We start from the raw sequence: 9343 nt of genomic DNA, 5'->3' as shown, positions 1-9343 counted from the left end.
CTATTGGACGGATTTTGTTCATATTCAGTATTTACGAGTCAATTTATCAGGGAATGATGTACATGAAATATAATAATTTTAGTACTAGTCTGTGTACAGCGATTTCTACTAAACTATTGGACGGATTTTGTTCATATTCAGTATCTACGAGCCAATTTATCAGGGAATGATGTACATGAAATATAATAATTTTAGTACTAGTCTGTGTACAGCGATTTCTACTAAACTATTGGACGGATTTTGTTCATATTCAGTATCTACGAGTCAATTTATCAGGGAATGATGTACATGAAATATAATAATTTTAGTACTAGTCTGTCTGTGTACAGCGATTTCTACTATACTATTGGACGGATTTTGTTCATATTCAGTATCTACGAGTCAATTTATCAGGGAATGATGGACAGGAAATATAATAATTTTAGTACTAGTCTGTCTCTGTACAGCGATTTCTACTAAACTATTGGACGGGTTTTGTTCAAATTCAGTATCTACGAGTCAATTTATCAGGGAATGATGTACATGAAATATTATAATTTTAGTACATAGTCGGTCTGTGTACAGCGATTTCTATACTAAACTATTGGACGGATTTTCTTCATATTCAGTATCTACGAGTGTATTTATCAGGGAATGATGGACATGAAATATAATAATTATAGTACTTACTTGCGGGCTTATGTGAGGGCGGCAATGAACTTCCGGGTTCCTTAAAAGTCGTAAGTATACTTGACTCTGTTCAATAATTTATAATAATTAATCTTTATCATGGAATTGTTTGATATTCAGTATTTACGGTTCTATTTCTAACGGAATGTTAGTCATTAAACGCAACAAATTATTTCAGGAGTAGGTTGTTTGTTTACAGCAATTTATAGTAATAGATATATTGGAGGAATTTTGTATATATTCTTCTCAGAAATATGCAGAGGAGATACAACAATTTTAGTACTTCTCTCTCTGGGTACATCAAATCCTGCGGAATAATTTTACGGATTTTTTTCTTCCGAAGTATTTGCATGTGAACTTACACGGTAATGTTGAACATAAATTATAATTATTTATAGTGCAATGTTGACTAATTTTTATATAACACTGAAAGCATAAGATGGCGATGAAAGTGAAGCACACCCCAAACATATATTTTTATTTTTTCTTCTATAAAATATAAAGATACTTATGAACTGCACTTAGCACATATCCACACACTTACGTTTCGGTGAATTAAATTTTAATTTGGTTGCCTGGATTCCAAATTCAAGCAACTTGCAGGCTAATAAATGTACTTATAAGCTTTTGTTTGCAAAAATGACTTCACTGACATAAAAGCAATTTCTGTATAGTTTAACTTTCATGTGAAATTTGAATGTCATTTTTTGTAAATACACAGTACTTGGTTATAAAATGCATATAGGAATGAAAAGAAGATGTTACATATTAATTAAATAATTGTTTATATATAATACAGTTTATAAAGAAAGTCAATGGACTTATTTTTGTGCTAGATTCTATTTATTGTATCCTTTCGTCCCTCAATATCTCTCATTGTTGCACTCTTACCCATTTTCTACTTCCTTTGCATTTGTTTCATTATGAATATCTCTTTCTTGTCAATTTTATATTATATGCCTGCGTTTGGAAGTGTGAAAACGTAATTATATCCTCTATAGAGCAAGGTAGATGAGATGAAATGTTACATGTACGTGCTATTATGTTCAACATCTTTTACTTTTTATAGTCAGAGTTCCTTAAACCTCCAGCATTATTTAGACAATGCTTTGGTTAGTGAGGTTTAAAAAGACCGCGTCAGCTACTTTGGCTATTTATGCCCTTACAATGCTTTGGAGTCCCAACTTTGTTCCCTATTGATCATCAACCAAATTAGATAATACTAAAAATATGCGTCATAAATTATAACACCTATAATAATTCAATATGAAGAAAATAATATGTTTATGTACTTACCGGGTTGCCGGTGTCCTATTACAAAGGGGCCAAACTACAACAGAAGAAAATTACCTTCAAGTAACGACAGTTTTCTATTGAGTATTACATACGTGTGTCAGAAAATAACTCCTGACAGAAGAAGCCCTCTATACAGGGTGTTCCAGAAATTCTTTGAAAAACCTTCGAGGGCATGTTTATCACACCAAAACAAGAAAAAAAATTCATATAAACATATGTCCGAAAATCCTTAGTTTTTTAATTATTAATTAAAGAACATGTTATTCATAGATTTCAAAAAGGCATATGACTCGGTTAAGAGAGAAGTTTTATGTAATATTCCTATTGAGTTTGGTATTCCCACGAAACTAGTTCGATTAATTAAAATGTGTCTCGGTGAAAAGTACAGCAGAGTGCGTATAGGTCAATTTCTGTCAGATTCGTTTCCAATTCACTGTGGGCTAAAGCAAGGAGATGCACTATCACCTTTACTTTTTAACTTTGCTCTAGAGTATGCCATTAGGAACGTCCAGGATAACAGACAGGGTTTGGAATTGAATGGGTTACATCAGCTGCTTGTCTATGCGGATGACGTGAATATATTAGGAGAAAATCGACAATCGATTAGGAAAAACACGGGAATTTTACTTGAAGCATGTAAAGAGATAGGTTTGAACGTAAATCCCGAAAAGACAAAGTATATGATTATGTCTCGTGATCAGAATATTCTACGAAATGGAAATATAAAAATTGGAAATTTATCTTTTGAAGAGGTGGAAAAATTCAAATACCTGGGAGCAACAGTTACAAAAAAATTATACTCGGGAGGATATTAATTACAGAATAAATATGGGAAATGCCGGTTATTATTCAGTTGAGAAGCTTTTATCATCCAGTCTGCTGTCAAAAAATGTGAAAGTTAGAATTTATAAAACAGTTATATTACCGGTTGTTCTTTATGGTTGTGAAACGTGGATTCTCAAAGTGAGAGAGGAACATAGGTTAAGGGTGTTTGAGAATAAGGTGCTTAGCAAAATATTTGGGGCTAAGAGGGATGAAGTTACAGGAGAATGGAGAAAGTTACACAACGGAGAGCTGCATGCAATGTATTCTTCACCTGACATAATTAGGAACATAAAATCCAGACATTTGAGATGGGCAGGGCATGTAGCACGTATGTGCGAAACCAGAAATGCATATAGAGTGTTAGTTGGGAGACCGGAAGGAAAAAGACCTTTGGGGAGGCCGAGACATAGATGAGAAGATAATATTAAAATGGATTTGAGGGAGGTGGGATATGATGATAGAAACTGGATTAATCTTGCTCAGGATAGGGACCAATGGCGGGCTTATGTGAGGGCAGCAATGAACCTCCGGGTTCTTTAAAAGCCAGTAATTAAGTAAGTAATGAAAGACATAATGAAACATCTGTTAGACATTGCCAGCTTGGACGCCAGTGTTGCAACTTAAATCAATTCAGAAACAGGCAGTGCGCAGGGGGATGTGTGGAGAGGGAGGATTTAGTGTATAAACACTATTCCATCATGGGTAGTACAACGGGCCCATCCGAGCGTCCTCCGAGAGGGAGGGAATAATAGATAGTTACAATGATGTGCGCCAATGCAGAAAGTTCGGATGTTACTGGCCGCACTCTAGTTTACATTGCAAAAGGGAAGTTTCATCACCTCCTCATTAAGAGTTCCTATGTAACTAAAACCAACACTTCCGTTCAATATCCCGCGGAACTTCCTTTGCTTTATCCCAACGGAGTGTTTTTCATAGAGATATTGCACTGCAAACTTACCACGATATCCTGTTATTCTCTAAATTTTATGTTTTTATCGAAATATGGCACATGTTAGTCTGTTATTCAGTTTTACGCTATGTTCTTAGTTAAATTCATGACTATTTTTACCAAATTAAACGTCTTACGAATGATAGAGCTTTACTTAGAATCAGTCCATACCAAATAATCTTTAGGCAGAGAACTACGTACAATTCTGTAAACCAGAACCGAGCTAAAAGAGATCTACAATGTATGATTCTAGTAAAATTTTTGTTGTATAATTTTTGCTAATTGTAAAATTAATACTAGATAACTGGGAAATTAAATATAATTATTTCTGATTAATAGCATATTTGTATTTATTTATTTACTAACCATACCCGTGCGCTCCGCTGCACCCGTTAGAAATAAATATAAAGTAATTACATAATTAAAATAGGACATTTGATCCAGGGAACATTCGTGTTTGATAGAAGGATAAATCGTTTAATATGTTACTTAATTTAAATTGCATCCAAATAATTAAAATGCGATCATTTTGGTCCAGAGACCACTCATTGGTGCAATGACAATCCCTTTAACATGTTTCTAATTTTTATTACATGCAACCATAGTTTAATGAACATTGACATCATTTAGATGTAATGTGTATACTTTAATTTACTTGTTATAGGTTTCCATTGAATTATGGTAATAACTTAATTTTAACCCTTGTTTTCTACGTATTCAGTAAATGGCGTTTGGCCCCACTATGGTTCTGAACCCTTCAAATAACTTATATTATATTATATTATATTATATTATATTATATTATATTATATATTATATATCAGAAGTTACTGTAATAACATTACAGCATTACTGTATGTCCATCTAGAGAAACTACACTTTCCAATGGTGAAATAATTAATTATACAAATCGGTTAATTTAGCTTCCGATATTACTTCATACAAACACAGAAACATTCTCTGTAGGTTATCTTTCATAGCTTTCGATTGTTGCTGTCCAAGGCCCCTTGTAGACGAAGTCATTTGTTTTTTATTTCATTATACTGCCTTAGATGGCAGTTATTTTAATTTTAAAACTCATTTATCTCATTAAATATCAATTCTATCAAACTTTTTCAAGGAATGAAACGTATCGCAAATTATTTTTAAAGAAACTTTTGTTATGTAACATTTTTCACAGAAATCAATAATAAGCGAGATATTTCGATTTATTTAATTCAGGCCCCCTTATAACCCCCCCTTTTAAATAATGTATTTTCAATACCATATAGCCTAAAATCTAAGTTACAACGAACATAATTTATATTCCAATTTTCATCGAAATCCGTTCAGCCATTATCGCGTGAAAAGGTAACAAACATACAGACAGACAAACAAACAAAAATTTCAAAAAAGCGATTTTCGGTTTCAGGGTGTTTAATTATATATGTTAGGACCAATTAGTTTTGGAAAATCGAAAATTACCAGAAAAATTTCGGCTACAGATTTATTATTAGTATAGATTTACTGTAAACAAATTTTGTAACAATAAAAAATAAAACCAATTAAGTCCACCACGAAGAAACATAATTAATAAATAAATCTTTATAAATTACAATATACATGGGTTGTAAATAAAGTAGTGGCGACACTGCCGGGAATGGGTCATGCGCATTCCGAATTTGATACGAGACAACTGGTGATTGTAGTTGGAGATATTGTCGATTTTTTTAGTTGGTTATTTAACGATGCTGTATCAACTACTAGGTTATTTAGCGTCGATGAGATTGGTGATAGCGAGACGAGACCGAGGAATCGCTATAGATTACCTGGAATTCACCTTACGGTTGGGGAAAACCTCGGAAAAAAACCAACCAGGTAATCAGCCGAAGCGGGCATCGAATCCGCGCCCGAACGCAACTTCAGAGCGGCAGGCAATCGCCTTAACCGACTGAGGCACACCGGTGGCTGAGATATTGCCATCATATATTGAAGGATAGAACGGGTTGCTATGACAACATATTAACATATAATAAAGTATATGTCAACATGGTAACCTAGTTAATTCACCGTGAAAGCATATGATTATCTTCTTCTATATCTAGGCCTATAGCTATATAATTCGAACTGGTAATGGAAATTACGGAAAAACTGCTGAACGTATTTTAATGAACGACCCCTCATTTTGAAGCTTGGAACCCAAAGTTTTTCAGAAAAATAGTAGTTTTCAGTAAAATGTCAATTTTCCTGCTCGTACATCATATTCCTATTTTCCTAAATCCATCTGTCGTCAGTTTTGAGAACTAATTGCATTTTAGCACATTTTAGAATAAAACAAAACACACACTACAATGAAAAATACACTATTGAGGTGCTTACACACTTAGCGAACGAACAACGAACGAATGATGAAGCGAAATTTCGTTATTCGTTCGCTATTTGGAGCAATTGGTTAGAAATCATTCACGTTCGCTGATTATTCGCAATAATGACAGACAAAAATATAATTATAGCAAGTGCAGCCGTTGTTATTATAGGCAGTTTAATAAAAAGAAAGTTAAAAACCAAAAGGCGATGGTGGCAGACGTCACTCTACGAAAGTCGCAATCAATATAGAGGCATTGACTTGCTTCATGATTTATGTCGAATGGAATCGGGACGGTTTCACAACTTTTGTCGCATTTCAGAAATAGACTTCCAAATATTAGTGTGCAAAATAGGGCCAAAAATTTCCAAGAAAGACACAGGCTGACGAGAAGCAATATCTATTGAGGAAAGGCTAGCATTAACACTTCGATATCTCGCTACAGGAGATTCGTATACAAGTTTAATATATTTATTCAAAGTGTCGAAACAGCTGATTACCAGGATTGTTCCAGAAGTATGTACAGCTATAATTGAGGAACTGGAAGATTTTATTAAGGTACGACTGCAAGACAGGGGAAAGTTTCAATGTACTGCTACCTCACTGACAATAATTATCTTAAAATACTAAAAAGAGAGATCTGTCTGTGTTTGTTGAATGCGCATCATGCTTACATAAAAGGAACTTTTCAGTGCCAATAATTTATTTTGTGTGCACAAGGTTGGAGCGTTGTTTTTTTTTGTCCAAAAGGAACGACATATGTTTATATGTCTTTCCGTCCGGAATGATGTCAGTAGTGACTCAATTTTCTTTTCGACTTCTGCTCTCTACAATAAACAACAAAATATGTATTCACAGAAAATAAATAAACAAAAATAATTTTAAAATTTTGCACGTGTTTTGCAGCTGAACATATTTCCAATAGCTTCCCAAACATCATGTTTCCTTACTTTATTGTGGTAAGTAGGATGCTTGGGATTCCATAAAGTTTCCTGCTCCCTATATGCATGAATTATATTTATAACAGCGTCTTCCGTCCTCTCCAGTTTCGACATCCTGTTAGTGAAATTGAACTAAGCGCTGCGTTCTGCTACGAACTACAAGCTAGTGGCAAATCCCGTCCACAACGAATACCAACTTCCTTTGATGTACCGACAAGCGACGGATCACTTCCGAAGGCAAACCAAGCGATCGGTTTGCTTTTGCTGCGACGTACACAAGTTCCGATTTCAATCAGCGAATGCATTCGTTTGTCGTTCGTTCGTTCGTTGTTCGTTCGCTAAGTGTGTACGCACCTTTACACGAAGGCCATGACCTGCAGGATTGCTGACATATTCAGAGCTCAAATTCAATTAGTTATTAAATCTTCAAGACTTACTAAAATAATTTACAGGTCTGATTCTGCGGTATGTAATTTTCTGAGTACAGCTGTGTATTGCATATTAAAATCTACAAAACTTGAGAAGGTTTGGTGACATTATTGCCATTAGAAATGAAATATTATTATAGTTAATGCCATGATGTTAATATATAGGCTATATATAAAACTACAAAACTTACGTAAGATAATAATAATGTTATTAAAAATAAATAATTTTTATAGTTATTAATCAAGTGGAGTTGGGTCTTTTTCATATACTTAATGGCGGTGTGGTGTAAATATTTATATGCATCATTCTTTTCAGTATTGGCTCTAGAGAACGCAAAAACTACAGTTCCTAAGGAAAGACCAAAAGGTATTAATTACTGATAAAATAAGAGGCCTAAAAAGTTTTGTAGTCTCCCGATCATTTCAGCAAGATCTCTTAGCAGTATAAAATAATTTTACCCTCAATATTTCAAACTCTACATGCAGCACCTATACCAAGATGCTATGTCTATTGTTCGAAAGCATAGAAAAACCTGACTTTTTTTAACTTCCACCTACAATCCACTATGACCTGAAATAGCTATTGCTTTACTCCCACATGAAAAACCCACTGATCGTCCTGACGTTGTTACTTGAGTTTTCGCGTTGGAGCCCGAAAACTGAAGGTGGATAGATTCAAGAAAAAGTATTTGGCATTAAAAACCCATTCAGAGGGAGTATGTTTCATTATTATGGAGGCAAAGAACTTTCAAAATGTCTGGTATTCTTCGTTGAAAATAAATCTACAAAATTTTTATTTTAACGTCTAATGAACTTAGTTTGCAGCATTTGCTGCAGAAGCCACTAGTATGCTTTATATTTTGAAGTAATATAGTCTTAAAACTTGTGTAATCAAGATGTATATGTATTTAATTAATCTGCTTATGTACTTAAAAATGAGTTATATTAATATTTTTATTTACAACCTTGGGAATTAGTAAGTTTCGAAAAAATGGAATCGGAAATTTGAATTAATATTACTAATAGGAATTACAGCCTTCGGGAAACCGGTCATTCAGAAAAACGGACAGGGAGCTATCTAATTTTATTTAGATTTATTTCTATTACAGTTACGGCTATTCTTCCAATATAATCAAATAAAACGTAGTGTACTTAAAGTAAATACCCTTTTTTCTAAGTAATATCCTTTCCCTATAGGCCACTTTTGTGAGTTCTTATATACCTTTATATCTATCAAAAAAGCTAGTCGATATCAGTAATATTTATAGGAGATAATGAGGATTGTTCAAATGTATCACATTTTGTATCTGCGCGCATGTTTGTGTATCAGTTACGTAACACTGACCACGAATTTGAAGACAGCGCGTTCATTCTGACTGTAAGCCTACATATCAGAAGCTCAGAGCACAAAGGTGTAACTCCACTTTTCAGTAAAATGAAGTTATCGACATTCAGTATGTCCGCAGAAACATTCCGGGGTATAAACTGCTATAGCGTCGCTGTCATTTGCCGGATTTATATGAAACTGGTATCATTAGAAAGAGAAACTCAACAATTTTTGCACCAACCTCAAAGACACTCGGTGTGTGCTCCACGTGTCACGTTCCAGACAACAAGGCGATATTCCCACTCTACCATTAGTGTCAAATTTTCACAGAAAACACGTCGTTTTGCACGGTCATCAGCAGACATCGAGATTTTGGACCCGATAGAATAAGTTTACTACGTCCGTACTATAGGCAGCTTTTTCATTGTGTTGGAGTCTGCAGAAGAAGAGACATGTGTACATGAAACCAAGATCAGTCCAGTCTGCTGGTGCTGTACAGTGACGTTCCAAAAAATGCAACTAAGTTATCAAACATTAAAATAAAATTATTGTTAGAGGAGAAAA

This window comes from Periplaneta americana, chromosome 8 (assembly GCF_040183065.1).
Source record: "Periplaneta americana isolate PAMFEO1 chromosome 8, P.americana_PAMFEO1_priV1, whole genome shotgun sequence".
Lineage (NCBI taxonomy): Eukaryota > Metazoa > Arthropoda > Insecta > Blattodea > Blattidae > Periplaneta > Periplaneta americana.
Note: the sequence above shows the minus strand (reverse complement) of the source record.